This window comes from Pavona decussata, unplaced genomic scaffold, assembly GCF_977016875.1.
Source record: "Pavona decussata unplaced genomic scaffold, jaPavDecu1.1 SCAFFOLD_72, whole genome shotgun sequence".
In the NCBI taxonomy this organism is placed as follows: domain Eukaryota; kingdom Metazoa; phylum Cnidaria; class Anthozoa; order Scleractinia; family Agariciidae; genus Pavona; species Pavona decussata.
The window spans coordinates 1,575,517-1,590,780 of record NW_028145491.1 but is presented as its reverse complement, the minus strand read 5'-3'; positions in this window follow the sequence as shown (position 1 = coordinate 1,590,780).

Genomic DNA, 15,264 nt, shown 5'->3' with positions numbered 1-15,264 from the left:
CTCTTGTTCAAATTGAACGTTGAAAAATTAAAGAATAAGTATTGCTTTACTTAGTTTTGTTGACTAATACTTAATTCCATGGCCCTTAGAGACATTTTCTATCCAGTCCACATCAGGTGAGCGTACAGGATCTCTAAAAGTTCTGCTTCTATATGCTTAAGAACGTTTAAAGCCACCTTTCTTCGTTGCCAGGGATCATTATCCGTTACAAACAATCTTCTGCTATTCCTTTTTTGGCCCAGCTTGTCCAATTGCTAAGTTGAAATGACTGTGTATGAAGAGTGCGAAGAAATCCCCACTCATCTTCTCATGAGGAACTTTCAGTATCTCTTCTTTGCCATAAGCAGTGCAAGTACCTTCCACCTGCTACGTTCTTGGACTCCTTAAAGGTAAACTTGAGGCTTTCTCCCTTTCATCGCCATACACAAGATTGATTGCACAATGCATCTCTCTGTGGGTTATATTTATGAACACACAATACTGCATCAAGAAAGAAGACAACTTCATTTGCCTAGAAATCAGGATTTTTTCTCACTTTGCATCTCATTTCTCGAGCAAATCGTAAGCAGTGGTTATGATCATTTTTGCTTAGCAGCCACTTTTCACTTGGTGTGCAAGTAGCTGTCAAGAGATAGTCCACTCTTTTCTACTATGCTTTTCCGGTAATGTAAACATTCCTATTTTGCATATCTTTTAATGTGCAAATTAGTTTTGGGACACTGCGATCACTTACTTTCCATGGTCTTCCCCTCCTTGTAGTTGATTTTGTAGATGCTATCAATTACGTTGTCAACCATTTTTTCTCTGTTGACTTCTGTACACATATTCTGGCAGCAGAGGATTTCAATATGGCACAGTCATTTTTAATGTCACGATAAGACGCATTTCGGTACTCCCGTGAAAACAAAGCGCATGCTCTTTGCACGGGCTCATCCTGCAAGCCATAACGTTGTTCTCTTGAAAGATGCACCGGAAAAATATGCAAAGCTCAAATGAATTGACTGCAAGCAACATTCGAATACCTTTTGGTGGTAAATATGCATGTCATACTTAAAAAAAGAATGTGCAGAGTAGTCCTTTTTGCGCATTGCCTAAAAAAATATATATCTGTCACCCTAGACACGCCCAAAATAATTTTCTACATCGATTTATAAAGATTTCGAAGATGTCTTCCTTGGTTATAGACACATAAATTGCTTTTTATGGAAACACACATTCAGACAATCCTGGCTAAAAATAATAGGACAGTTTGCAAAACTGTTTGTTAAAACAAAATATCAGCAGATTCACTAGCAACCTTTGTGGTATTGTTGGTGCCAAAATAATAGATTCTTGTGAAGGGTTCTCCTCCACTGATAAAATCAGCGGGTAACAAGGGAGGATTTGTATGTATGGTTGTGTGAAGGTTGTAAGCACAAAAAGAGAAATCAGTTAAAATAAAATAGTTAGTGCAGTAAACCGCAACTCAATAAGGGTTAATAAAGTAAAAAAAAGCTGTTTGGATGAACAGAAAAATGATATAAAGCCAAATCAACCATAATCTAATCGAAATAAAATGAGAAATGAAACAAAATTTCGTGAAAATCGAAATTTAGTTAAAAGATGTCCTCGTTCTTTAAGAAAATTATGAAGTTAGAAACGAAAATAAACAAGACTAATGAGAGTATGTGATCAAAAATTTGCAAGTGTTCCTTTTTATTGAAATCTGAAATTACTCAAAATTCAGTCAGAATTATGTAGAAATAACAGAACCCTGACTGTCAGAGGAAAATAAAAAACAGTAAAATATACAATTTAAGAAAGGAATTGATTTGTAGAACTGTTAGGGTGTATTGGTTATTTAAAAGTCTTTTCTCTCCATTTAGGAATAGCCATTCAGAATGATGGATGTCATAGTAGAACCAAAAATGGCCTTTTGAGGTAAGATTATTCCCGATGAAGCTGATTTGTCGTGCTTGTTTGTTGGCTTTTTTGTGGTCCACCCAGTGTTGTGATGTTGGTATCTAGTGCGAGATGATATCGGGTGAACAGCCGTTGCCCAGAAAAAAATAATAAGATTTTAAGTGTCAGTGTCCCCCATGGGTTTCTTCCAGAAGAACAGTTTGATATCTTGTGGCCAAACAGAAAGATCTCTTTTTTCTTGAGTGATGTCTAACATTGTGAAGGATGGTTTTCTTTGATCCAAAAAAGGAAAGTAATTATTATTGTAAGAGATTTTGAGCTATTGAATGGCTAGTCAAAAAACGAAATTGAAGTCACTTGATGAAAACGATATTTTTGCGATAAGTTAGGAGTTGTCAAAAAATTATAGCTTTTCAAATGGTGTTTTTGGAGAGATATTAAAGTTTCTTGATATAACGATTCTTTGGATTCGAAAAATGAAAATTATCATAGTAAGCAGTTTGATTAAAAAAAATGTATGATTTGTCAAAAAAAATGTAGGATAAAAATTATTTTTAAAGTATTCAGACTAATAGTGAGCTTACCGACTACTAGTGGGCTTAATACTTTCAAAATATGAGCAAAACAAGTTTTAGAAAACTAACCAATAAAATATCGAATGGCTTAGTAAATCGAGATGAACTCTAAAATGAAACCAAAGCATCATACTGGCTTAAAATGCCAGTCAAAAATTCTGTAGATTTAGGAAAAATTTTAAAAATCTTTAAAAATGGAAAGCTTGTAACCCTGAGAAGGGGCCCTAACGGGTGCTAGGCTGTCGGGCCAACAGCCACCCGGTCGCAAAAGGGCAGAGACGGGAAAACCCTGCACAGCTCTCTTCACGGAATGTGTGCTACCCTCGAAATTTTGGAATTGTAGCAACATATTATTTATTGCCTATATTACAGGGTACTTTGAATGCGAGTTGATTTATTTTTCGATAGGTTCATAGTTGAGTGAGGAAAGAAATAAAAGTTTAGAGGAGTGAAGAAACGTGGGTGAAAAGTGAAAGACAACGACACCAAGGCTCAAGAGTGCTACGAATCACCAGGGGCAAAGCCTAGCTGAGCAAGATAGTTTCCAGTCGAGCGCTAGACCTTTACCCAACTCCCCCATGTCAAGTCCTGAAGTTGGAAAAGTGAAAAGATTTAGATCAGAAAAATGTAGTTGTAAAAACTGAAAAAGGGGGGATTTGATTGTATATAAATGAGGAATAATTGTCTCAAATATTTAATTAGCAGAGAATATTAATAATTATTGAAACATAGGATGATGATTACCGCAAATCCGCCGTGATGCGACAAGAATTCAAGGACTAAAAATAAAACCCAGATAAAGTTTATTGGCTGAAATAATTTATTGTAAAATAAAGGAAAAGAAAAGAATAAAATGGCACTCACTAAACACGCTAGTTTTTAGCAAATCATTTTATTGTTCAAATGTGTGGGCAAACACATCTAAATGTAACATAAAGAAATTTCAAGCTGTTCAGAACTTTGCATGCCGCATTGTGGACAACGTGTGCAAATACGATCATGTCACGCCAATCCATAAGGAGCTCAACTGGCTCCTTGTGGCAAGCCAGCTTTATCATCACAGCGCCACAATGGCCTTTAAGTGCTTAACAAACTGTGCCCCTGTAAACCTGTCACCTAAATTCATCTAACATGCAGAGATCAGTGGCTGTAATACCAGGAGCTCTCAAAAACTGGACATACCCCTTTTCAAAACTGCAACCGGCCAGAGAACTTTTTATTATGGAATTGTAAATATATGGAACTCCCTAGACTGCTCCCTTAAACTTTCTAAAACCATATCTGTTCTTGTGAACAGAATGGCCTCTAACTGTACAAGTAGAGTTAAGTATGTAGATGACGCCACAGTCATGGAATTTGTTCCCAGGCTCTCTCCTTCATATTTGAATTTTACTGTTTCGCATATTTACTTGTTTGCTTCCTCTAGGGGAATGGTTCTTAATCGTAAAAAATCCAAGGAAATGTGCATTAGCTTTTTGCAGTATTTCCCGTTTCCCCCAGCCCCTCTACTGGTTGGTAGCTCTCTGATAGAAAAGGTTTCCTGTGACAAGCTGTTAGGGGTTCACCTGTCCGATAACTTAACATGGAACGAGCATGTCAATCATATTGTAAAGAAAGGGAGTAAGCGGCCATATGCAATGCGCGCCCTTGAGAAGTGCGGACTAACTGATAGGCAGCTTGTTCTTGTCTATTGTAGTATCATCAGGTCTGTTTTAGAGTATGCGAGTCCCGCTTGGGCTGGCCTCAAGCAATACTTTAGTGATCAAATTGAGTCAATACAAAAGAGGGCGCTAAAAATTATTTTTCCTTCTCTGTGCTATGAGGATGCGCTTAAGAAGTAAGGCTTAATCTTGCTGTGCCAGAGGAGGGAGGATGCGTGTATAGCATTACTCAAGCGAAGTTACTCTTCTTCTGACCTGCTACGAAGCTTAGTGCCGAGAGTTGCGAACACAAGACCGTATGCCCTTAGAACAGGAGAATCTGTTATTGTGGCTGCCTCCGCAAGAACTAACAGATTTGGAAATTTTTGCACCATCAAATACCAGAATCTTGTTTAAAATAGCGAAATGTAATATGTCTTAACATTAACAGTTATATTTATGTGTCATAATTCCAATATATTTGTACATAATTAATGACCCGCCTTGTAATTCAGTTTATGCTGCATAAAGGTTGAATAAACGATCATTATTATTATTATTATTATTATTATTATTATTATTATTATGTAAATACCGTCTTAAATGTAAACTCAGCAATTACCCTATAATTCTTAAGTACATAATTACTGCCTTACTATATCCAACAGTAGTTTTTATATCTTTTCTATTCTGTTTTTATTACATTGTATATTGTATCATTTTTTAGATAAGTTCATTGTCTTTAAAAAGCCTCTCAGGGAAAGTCAATAAAGTATCTTAAAGTTTGTTTGAGTCTTGAAAAATCAAAGGAGAGTACTTGAAAAGAAAAACTGTTTCGATGTCATAAAAAGTGGATGGCTGCATCAGCAAAAGCTGCAACACAAACTTTATGTGGGGATTTGAAAATGATGCCAACAAGATGCTCTAGCCAATCAGGTGACACGATGAGTGCGAAAAGGCTTATGGTATGGTTATGGAAAGTTCTAGTAACTTCTAGATCAAAATTCTTCTCTTGTTTGATGCTTTTCATTCTTTGTATGCAGAGTAATATTGGTGCTATTGTTGGAAAAAGTTATCTTAAATGGAGATGGAGCTTTAGGAGTTACAAATTGGAAATAAAGGAGATGTAAAGACGAGAAATGCAGCTATTGAGTGATGAGGAGATATGTCCAAAACGTGTTGGCTGTTCCATGTGAGGTAACGATCGATTCGTTCTTTGTTGAAATTACACCGAATGTGTGATGTATTGAAGGACTGAGATGCCAACCCTAAAACAAAATACAAAGAGACATTGAAATCAAGTGCCATTTGAAATTTTATTGGTATATAAAAAAAGCTACTTGAACGATTTATGACAGGAATTTCTAATGTTACAGTAGAAATAACTAAGCTGATGGAAGATTACATGAGTTGTGTCAGATTTACAGATATCAGAAGATTGGAATAAAACGATTTTTGTGAAGATTTACAAAGTATATGTCAGACAAATTTTTAATTCCAAAGATATGGTCTTGTAAATAATCCTGTTTCATAGTAATAATAACTATGGCTGTTACAAAGTCATTCTGTAAAAGTTCATGTAAAAAATTAGAAAATCATTGTCATAAACTGAAAAAGAAAATTGATTTATTTTGAAAATAAAACAAAAAATTAAATTTTTGTTGGAAAATGAGTTATACAATAAGGATGTATAATCTTCTACTGGAAATAATTTATATTTTTAGTCATAAAATTCTTTCATTGAAAAATTAAATTTTGTTGGAAAATATTAATTTGTACATTAAGTTGTACAATCGTTCATTGGAAATAATTAACATTTTAAGAAAAGAAAAAATTTCTGTCTATGAAAAATTAAATTTTGTTGGAAGATTTTGATTTATATATTTAAGTTGTACAATCTTTCATTGGAAATAATATTTCTGGTAAAAAAATTCTTTCATTGAAGTAGACTTGCGATTTTGTAAAAAAAATATCTGCTTTAGTTTTGACTTAGTTTAGAATCCAATCTGTTGTTTGTAAGTAGCATGGTGTGTAGTTTTGTTGTGTTGCGGTAAGCTTTGGTAAGTTTCGGTATGTGAATGTTATGATATTTGCATAGAATTTGTTGAACGATTGTCTGTGCGAATGTGTTTGTTGTATATTTGCTGCGGTAATAGACAGTTTTTTTGTGATTGTTTTTTGTTTTTGTTTGTCGTTCGTAGTCTCTGGGTCTTGTGGGGTAGCCAAGGGAAGGAATTGTCAGTGATGAGTTTGTTGGGATTGTCAAGGGCAGTCAGTCTAAGTGAAAAAATATTGTGTATAAAGTTTTAGTTATCAATTGTAGAAGAAAGCAGACTGTAGCGTATTGTCTCTGTCTTAATGATACCTGTGAAAATGTGGTGAGGATGATTGAATGAGAGATTTGGGTACATGTATTTGTGATTTGGTTTCCGGAAAATTTAATAGGGAATTTGTTTCAAGCCAGGTTGGAAGGGGAACCCCAAACAGTTCAAGACGAGTTCTGGTTCAATATCTTTTATCTCCAAGTATATGTAAGGAGAGTCTAATGTTACATGAGGAATGCCTATTTAATTTTATACATGATTGGCAGTTCTTGAGTACTTATGACTATTGTAACATCCTTTCTTTTTTGAAAAAATAACTATTACGTAAATTATAGCGGAGCTCAGCGCACAGAGGAGCCTCATAGCTATAATTTGGTAACCTGTGAATGCAAAAAAACTTTGGTTTGGTTACGACGTTACTTTTGTCCATCCATACGACCGTACGTCTTTCTGTCCGTCCGTACACAGCACCACAGTACCACCAATGTGAAGTCTGTCCGGCCACCCACGTTTGTTTGGCGGGAATTCAGTGCGAATGGCGTGAGCAGTTCTGTCGCCTGCATTTGTTTGGTGGGAAGTTGCATTTCCAACTTATTTTCAGAGAAACAAAAAAATTTGGGCGAGAAGAAAATGCAAATTCAATTTATGATTTCATATTTCAATATGTCGACAAATGAAGAAATAGGACAAATAGGGGAAAGAGAGAGAGAGAGAGAGAGAGAGAGAGAGAGAGAGAGAGAGAGAGAGAGAGAGAGAGAGAGAGAGAGAGAACAAGAAAGCAGGCGACAAATAGGCAAGGTTCAACGTGAAAGAGAGTGACTGAGAGTGCTAGCAAACAGGCAAAATATGAGTGACGAACAACAGGAGAAAGAGCAAGAAAGAGCATGAGAAAGGAGGCGAGAATATAGTGACCAGCAGCGGCAGAACGAGCAATACAGGGCTCGGGAAAAGAGGCAAAATTATGATGAAGAACAGCGGGAGAAAGAGCAAAATAAAGCTCGCGAAAAGAGGAGAAATTATGATGAAGAGCAGCGGGAGAAAGAGCAGAAGAGGGCTCGGGAAAAGAGGCGAAATTACGATGAAGAGCAGCGGGAGAAAGAGCAGAACAGGGCACCTTTAAAACAGACTGAATTGTACTGAAGAAAAACGAGAGAAAGAGGAAGACAAATCACGAGAAAAAAGGCGAAAATATGGTGACGAGCAGTGGGAGAAAGAGCAAAACAGGCTGAATTGCACTGAAGAACATCGGGAGAAAGAGAGAGAAAGAGATCGAGAAAGAAGGAGGAGAACTAGTGATAAACAGTGAAAAAGGGATAGAGAAAGGAAACAAGAGAGCAGGCGAAGAAATAATTCAAGTAACGCGGAGCAAAGAGAAAGACAAGGAAGTGAGTAAGTTAATCTTTAGCTGAAATAAATTGCAGTCAATTATAACAATTATTTGTGTAATTGCACTGCGGATAAAAGATTAAATAGAGAACCTTTTCTTCTATTTAATATAACAATTATAGTAATCATAATGATACAGTATTACATTATTATTTTACAATTATAGTAATAACAATATAATAATCTAGTCAATTATCAAAGTCAATACTTGCATTACTTTTGATTCCACTCCCATGTGTGATGCATGGACCTTCTGTTTCATGTCTTGTCGCAGACTTCTAGGGATCACAACCCTTTCTCCTCAAAACACAAGTCCGTCTTGCACTGTAAGCTCGTCACGAACGCTAAAGTATGGGGAACTTTAGGCGGTTGGTCACTTTTCTGCTCTGGCCATCTTTGAAGTACGACTTGTCTGAGAGCCTGTAGTGCTTCGTCTCTGTCTGTTTCTTGTTTGATCTGCTGGAGTCTTTAATCAGGAATTGGCAGGAACTTAGCCATGTTGATGTGATCGAACCCTTGATCCTGTTGTTCCTGCTGGTGATTTAGGTATGCTCTCGACAGCATATCTGCTATGTACATTTGGCTTCCACGCTCATAAGATACTTCTACGTCATACTTTTGCAGTCCCATCATCATCCCTTGTAGTCTACGTGGAGCACTTGAGAGGGGTTTCTTCATGATCGCTTCCAAGGGCTTGCGATCACTGTGGACTTTGATGTGCCAGCCAAACGTGTACTGGTTGTACTTCTCTAGGGAGAACACGATCGCCAGCATCTCTTTCTCGATCTGCGCGTATCGTTCCTCAGTGTCAGTAAGTGCACAACTTGCATAAGCAATTGGTTTGCCGAGTTGCATTAGGGCAGCCCCAAGACCTCTCTGGCTAGCATGACACTGTATTTCTAATGGGCGCTTTGGGTCGTAGTAGCTCAGTAAGGGCGCTTTGGAGACGAGTGCCTTGAGTTCGTTAAATGCGTTGTCCTGTGTTTCCAACCACTCCCACTCAGTGTCTTTCCTTGTGAGCTTTCAAATTGGGTCCATGACTTCTGCTAATCGAGGGAGAAATCTGGAGAGATAGTTGACAAAGCCATTCAGTCGCTGCATGCCTTCCACCTCTTCTGGCTTTGGCATGTTCTGAATAGCTTCAATCTTCTCTGGATCTATCTTAAGGCCTTGGTTCGTAAGTATGTGTCCCATGAACGGAACTTTTCAGACACAGCTTATCTTTATTGAGGGCAATTCCGCATTCTTGGCATCTATCCAACAGTGCCTCGAGGTTGCGATTGTGGTCAGCATTTGCTTCTTCTTCCGTGCTGCCTTTCCCGTAGGTCAAGATGTCATCCACAATGTCTAGGAAGCCGTCTAACCCTTCAAGAACCTAATTCACTGGCTTCTGGAAGATTTCGCTCAATACCGATAACCCAAATGGGAGTCTACACCAACGGTATCATCCGAAGGGGGTAGCAAATGTTGTCAGGCGACTAGACTCTTCATCAAGGACGCAATGCCAGAATCCAGAGCAGAGGTCCACTGTAGAGAAGACCTTTGCTTGAGCAATTTCTGGTAGATGATATTTCTCTCTCCTTAAGGCTTTGGTCAGCAGTCTTGTGTCAATACAGATTCTTAATGCCCCTGATTTCTTGGTTGCTATGGCGAGGCTGCTCACCCAGGGTGTCGGCTCCTCCACAGGTTGTAGGATTCCTTGATTCACATAGTTGTCTAGCTCTGATTGGCGTGTTGTCTGCCACAATAGTTGCACAGGTGCTGGAGAGATTTATGTTGTCGAGTTTCCAATGCTGATAGTTTATCCTGGACACTCTAAGTGATACCAAAATCCACAATACAACCACATTTATCCAGTACCTTTGGTTGCACAGAACATGCATGAGTGGTATCTTTTAGGAGTCGAATAAAGCTTGAGCCTACATTGGTCTCCTTCAGGGGCTTAATTTAATGTTTCTATGAGCATAACTGCCCCTTTTATATTAAACAGAACCCCTCCCCCCCCACCTCCCATCCCCAGGGACTGTAGATAAACTAAGTTAATGTTCATTATTTACGGGAAGGGAGGGAGGGGGGGAATGGTAAAACTTAACATTTTTTGGACCCAGCTCAAGGATCAAGGAAAACTTTTTTTGCCTGGCCCTCGTCGTAAAAGTAAATACCCCCCCCCCCCTCCCACAAGATTACGAATTCTGCATCTCTCACTCTGTGCCAGCTTACTCGCCTATCCCCAACAACAACATCCCCTCTTCAACAGTTCACGTCAGATTCAATACAATAGCACTGTTTACAGGGGGCAGTTCTAGGAATCTGAGAAACATAGGGCTATAGCAGTAATCCGATAAAAAGAGCAGACAGGTGCAAGAGCGTCCATTTAGAGACTTTCCTAGGGGGGTTCACGGGCTAGCCTATGTGGTAGGCTCTGAAAGGGGAGAGAAATAGAATTAAGAACAAGCGTGAAGCTTGATATTGTGCGCGGGATGCAGTTCTCCCAGGATCCCTCGCATTTAGCGCTAGTTCTTTCCTTTCGCACTCCTTCTTTCCCTGTCCCTTTTCCTCCCATTTTGGAGCCTACCACGTAGGCTATCCATGGGCATGCACCCCAGCAGAAAATTTTGAAAATTTGGAAACTCCGAGATTGATGCTATCTGGTGCATTCTGCACAACGAAAAATAGAAAACAACGATCAAAACAGGGGCCCCACTATAAACCAAGGAGAGTACATAGGTGGAGCAGTACCCATTTTTAGGACCATTGTACTGATCATGAACATCAAATTCATCCTCATCTACATGAAAATGATCATCCACCTCTGGCTCCCTTAAACTGACGGCGATGTTATGCAGCACAAAGCATGCAACAATCATGGTACCTGCCCTATCTGGAGCCATGCGAATTTCACAAGGCAGAATGTGAAACCTGCGTTTCAGCAAACCAAAAGGCCGTTCAATAATACAGCGGGTAGTTTTGTGTGCTCCATTGTACCGTTCCTCTCACCTTTTCTGAGGGTGAGGATATGGGGTCTGGAGGTATGGAGTGCAAGCATAGCCACTGTCACCAAGAAGCACTCCATCCTTCCGGCCATGGCCTGAGTGTAAGCATAGCCACTGTCACCAAGAAGCACTCCATCCTTCCGGCCATGGCCTGTTTCTGCCAGGTGCCTTCCGATGGCAGATGTCCTGAAAACGTGGCTGTCGTGTGCACTGCCAGGCCACTTGGCAACAACATTTGTGAATAAACCTGCAAAAGACAAATTTAAATCAAATTTATTATACTTGATAACCTTGCACATAAACATGGTATAACATTTATAGAGCAAGTAACGTTTTAAATATTTTGTAGCCGCTAATCCTTAGGGTTGCTGATGGCGCTTTTTTACCTCACTCTCGAAAGATTCATGACATATTTGTTGTAAAAACACCCGCCCTCCCCTCCCTGACAATGAGCCGGAAGTGAAAATCAATGCAAGTTGTATATTTACCTTCGTGATTACAAATAGCCTGTACATTTATTGAATAGAAACCTTTTCTGCATACATAATCCAGCTCATTCTGTAATAATGGAGATGACAACTTCACATGTGTTCCATCCACACAGCCGATTGCACATGGAAATACCCCGACGCGATAAAGACCTTGCTTCACTTCGTTTTGCTCGGCTCTGGTTGTTGGAAACTTGACAAAATCATCGACTTTTGTTGTGATAACTTGTGTCACTCGACGAAGAACTCGACTTCGATAGATTTATCATAACACCCAAATGTGTCCCCAATCACTTATAGAAAACTCCCTGTTGCAAGGACTCTCAAAGTGATTATCACTTGTTCTTCCATTGACAACAAATGGCTTCTTCTCGTCGCGGGAGAAATTGCATCAACAAGTCCATGATAAACTGGATGCCTTCCCTTCCAAAGCGATACCGAGACCTCAGCTCACTTTCCGAGTAACAGTCTATCGGGTCGATTTGTCGACAATACACTCTTGGTTTCCTCGGGTTGTCTAAATTTCTAAACATGAGATTAAGACTACGGGCGGCCATGTTGTTTATGTTGGCTGTCGCCGCTACAGTTTTATCCAGTGGATAAAAGTTATACTACCTACCATTCCGTGGATATCCATGAGTACCCGTAAGCCATAGTTATCGAGATATTGGTCATTTCAAATGACCGAGTTAAATGCCAGGTAAAATAGAAGACAATAGAAAGTGTTGATGGAATAAGCAATACGAGTCTCCCGTTTTTGAGAAACGAGTGCGATGTATCAGTCACACTTCAACACTTGACAGTTTCTGAGAAATTTAATATCACCGATTATTGAAACTAAAGCAGCCAAAACAGACTTCATCTACAGAAAATGGGCATGATACAACTGTAATGATACAATAACTATAGTATGCCAGAACTAAAGCATGACAGCTTTATAATATACCTTACTTGAAAAAAATTTTGGGACCATTTTATTTTCGGACGAACATAGTGTCCAAAAATAAAACCGTCCGAAATTTTTAAGCGTCCAAAATTTTTTACCGGTAATAGTTTAACACTTTAAAAGTACCCTCTGGGCGACGGCATCACATATTCAAAGCCAATAGACATGGTATGGCTAGAATTCGGATCAGGCGGCCTTGCTCAGTCCTTCTTTCTATCACAGGAAAGGAAAATATTTGTTATTTTTTTATGAAAAACAAAAACATAGATAAATTCCATTTTGCAGTTTATATTTTAATCTTCGACCCTAGCCCAGTTTTATGAGCAATTGCCTAAATTTACGTTTGGCATGTTTCAGCGCAGTGTCCGAAATTTTTGTCAGAAAATTGTCCGAAATGAGGAAAAAAGTGTCCTAAAATTAAACGCCCGAAATAAAGCGTCCGAAATTTTAACGTCCGGAATTTTTTGCAAGTAATGTAGCATTCAGTACTCAGTATTGTTGTCGTTTTTTTCCATTTTAAATCTTAAAGCACGTCATTCCTTCATCGGCGATTCACATTTCCTAGTTCAGTCAAAACTGTCGCTTAGAAGAGGAACTGGTATTTGCTTTTAAACTTATTTTCGTGGAGTACTTGAATCGGAAGGTCATGCGTCCTGATTTGAAGCGCTTAGCAACAAAGAAAATACAGCTTTGCAAAAAGCCCCATTTACACGAGCAAAAAGATCGGCACGGCACCACAAAATTTCGGTACGGTGTCACCAACTATTATGGCACGGCACCCCTGATTTTAAATGTGTAAACATAGCATGCCCAAAAATACTACAGCACTGGTGCCCAAAATTTTAGGGATGTTGAGACCACCTCGCTTCTTTTTGCTCGTGTAAATGGGATTTGCCACTACAAAAAAGTAACTAAACAACCTGCTCACACGGGTCAAACAAACACAGCTCTTAAAAATCTTATCAAATCACTTTTCGTCTCTCCGATTCATCATTTGAAGAAAAATAAGCGACATGTCTTGTTTGTAAATAATGAAACTTTTACACACGCCAACAAACTTCCGATTATCAAAAGCTCATCTTCGCCAAGTCTCAGCTCAACTCCCTTAGGGGAAAACAAAACAATGGGCTTTTGTTTAGAAATTTATAGGCTCGATTTCCGCCGCTCCCTCGGGTCCGGCTTTCCTCCCGAACAGCGGCTGGTAATCGAGCCAATGCAATGGACCATTTCCGAATTGTTGCAACATGCTTGCGGCCAACTGCTAACGGCAGAAATGACCACGTGACCATGTTACCCTACATTTGCCACTTGCTTTTTTCAGTTTCTCAGTAAAATTGGTTAGTTTTGCCTTAGCATCAAAGGCCAGAATTATCTTGTACTATTTTCATCTATGTATTTTTTTTTTCGAGAAAAAATAAATTTGAATCTAACATTTGCCGTAAGCGTCGTGCTTTATGCACCTATCAATGTTAAGCCGCTGGGGGAGGGGGGGGAAGAGGCCAGGGAAAGGCAGGGGTTTGACGTAACAAGTGTGCCCGCGGTAGGGACTTTTGATCATTTGCCGAGTCGCAGGGCATTCCTAACAACATACGTTTATTGAGGACGCACCAGGATCTAGATTATTCCGTTTTGAGACCACAACGGTGTCATAATCTGTTTTAATATATGCTGAAAGAATATGATCTAAATTTAATCATCGAGCAAATTAGACGTTTTCTGAAATATAGTGCAATATTTTCCCGGAGTCAAGCGCTCTATAAATCACCTTGAGACACGGTTAGAAGAAACATAAAAAAAGACAACGTGAGCTTGAGAGTGAAATTCCGAAGAAAAGCGATCGCACGAGTGTTATTGTCAACACAGTACGATAACAAATGCATTAATTATGGTGAATCTTGAGGAATTTGTATATTCATGACACTACCATAGTAAACGGTAGCTCTCTATTGGCTTAAATTTACTTAAGGTATTACCATATTTGTAAGAAAAAAGACGAACCAGGTGAGGGAGTCTTATGTGGATAAAACTTGTCAGATCCCGTGGCATTTGGCAAGCGGTCCTGTTCTGACGAATTGTCTCATTTCCCCTTTACCAGCTACACTTATTGTTTCGCGATTTTTTGAAGAGACTTAAAGAACCCGAAAATTGAGTCAAACATTTGTACTGGAAAAAACAAGTCAACTTCTAGACGAAAGCAGAATGCACACGCTCTTCTCCAGAGAAGAAACACCAGACTGGTCTCGCAGAACAAGCGTTATTTTTTGTGTGTTTTGCGGGTGAGCGCAAAACGCGAGGTGAACGCGCACTACGAGTCACGCGCGACAGGAGTGGTGAGAAGAAAAGAATATACATGTATAAGCATACCTCTCTCTTGTTCCATCATATTAAAGATGCTACAGGAAACTGAACAAGGAGGGGACAACCTTCAGTCTTGTGGAAAAAATTTATTTCATGTTATTTTAGAGCATGTATGTAAGGGAGGTTATTCACCATTCTGATCGATACAAATTGACCAATAGCTGGTTGCACTGGTTACTGCATTGTCACATCATTTATTTAAGGTAAATTGCAACCATTCCGATGGATTAACATAACATAACATAACATAACGCATTATTGTTTTTTAATGTTACATCAGACCATATGAGGTGTGCCACCCGCCATTCTGATGGATATAAAGTTAAAGGCTGAGTTGCTGTGTTAGCATTTCTTGTTACACCGGACCGTATAAGGCGTGCTGCCCGCCATTCTGATGGATAGAAAATTGAAGGCTGAATTGCTGTGTTAGCATTTTTTATGTCACACCAGACCGTATAAGGCTTGTCACCCGCCGTTCTGATGAATAAAAATTAAAGGCTGAATTGCTGCATTAGCGTTTTTTATGTTACATCAGACCATATGAGGTGTGTCACCCGCCGTTCTGATGGATATAAATTATAAAGCGCTGAGTTGCTGTATTAGCGTCATTTATTTTATGTTACATGACTCAACGACACCGGCATCAACCATG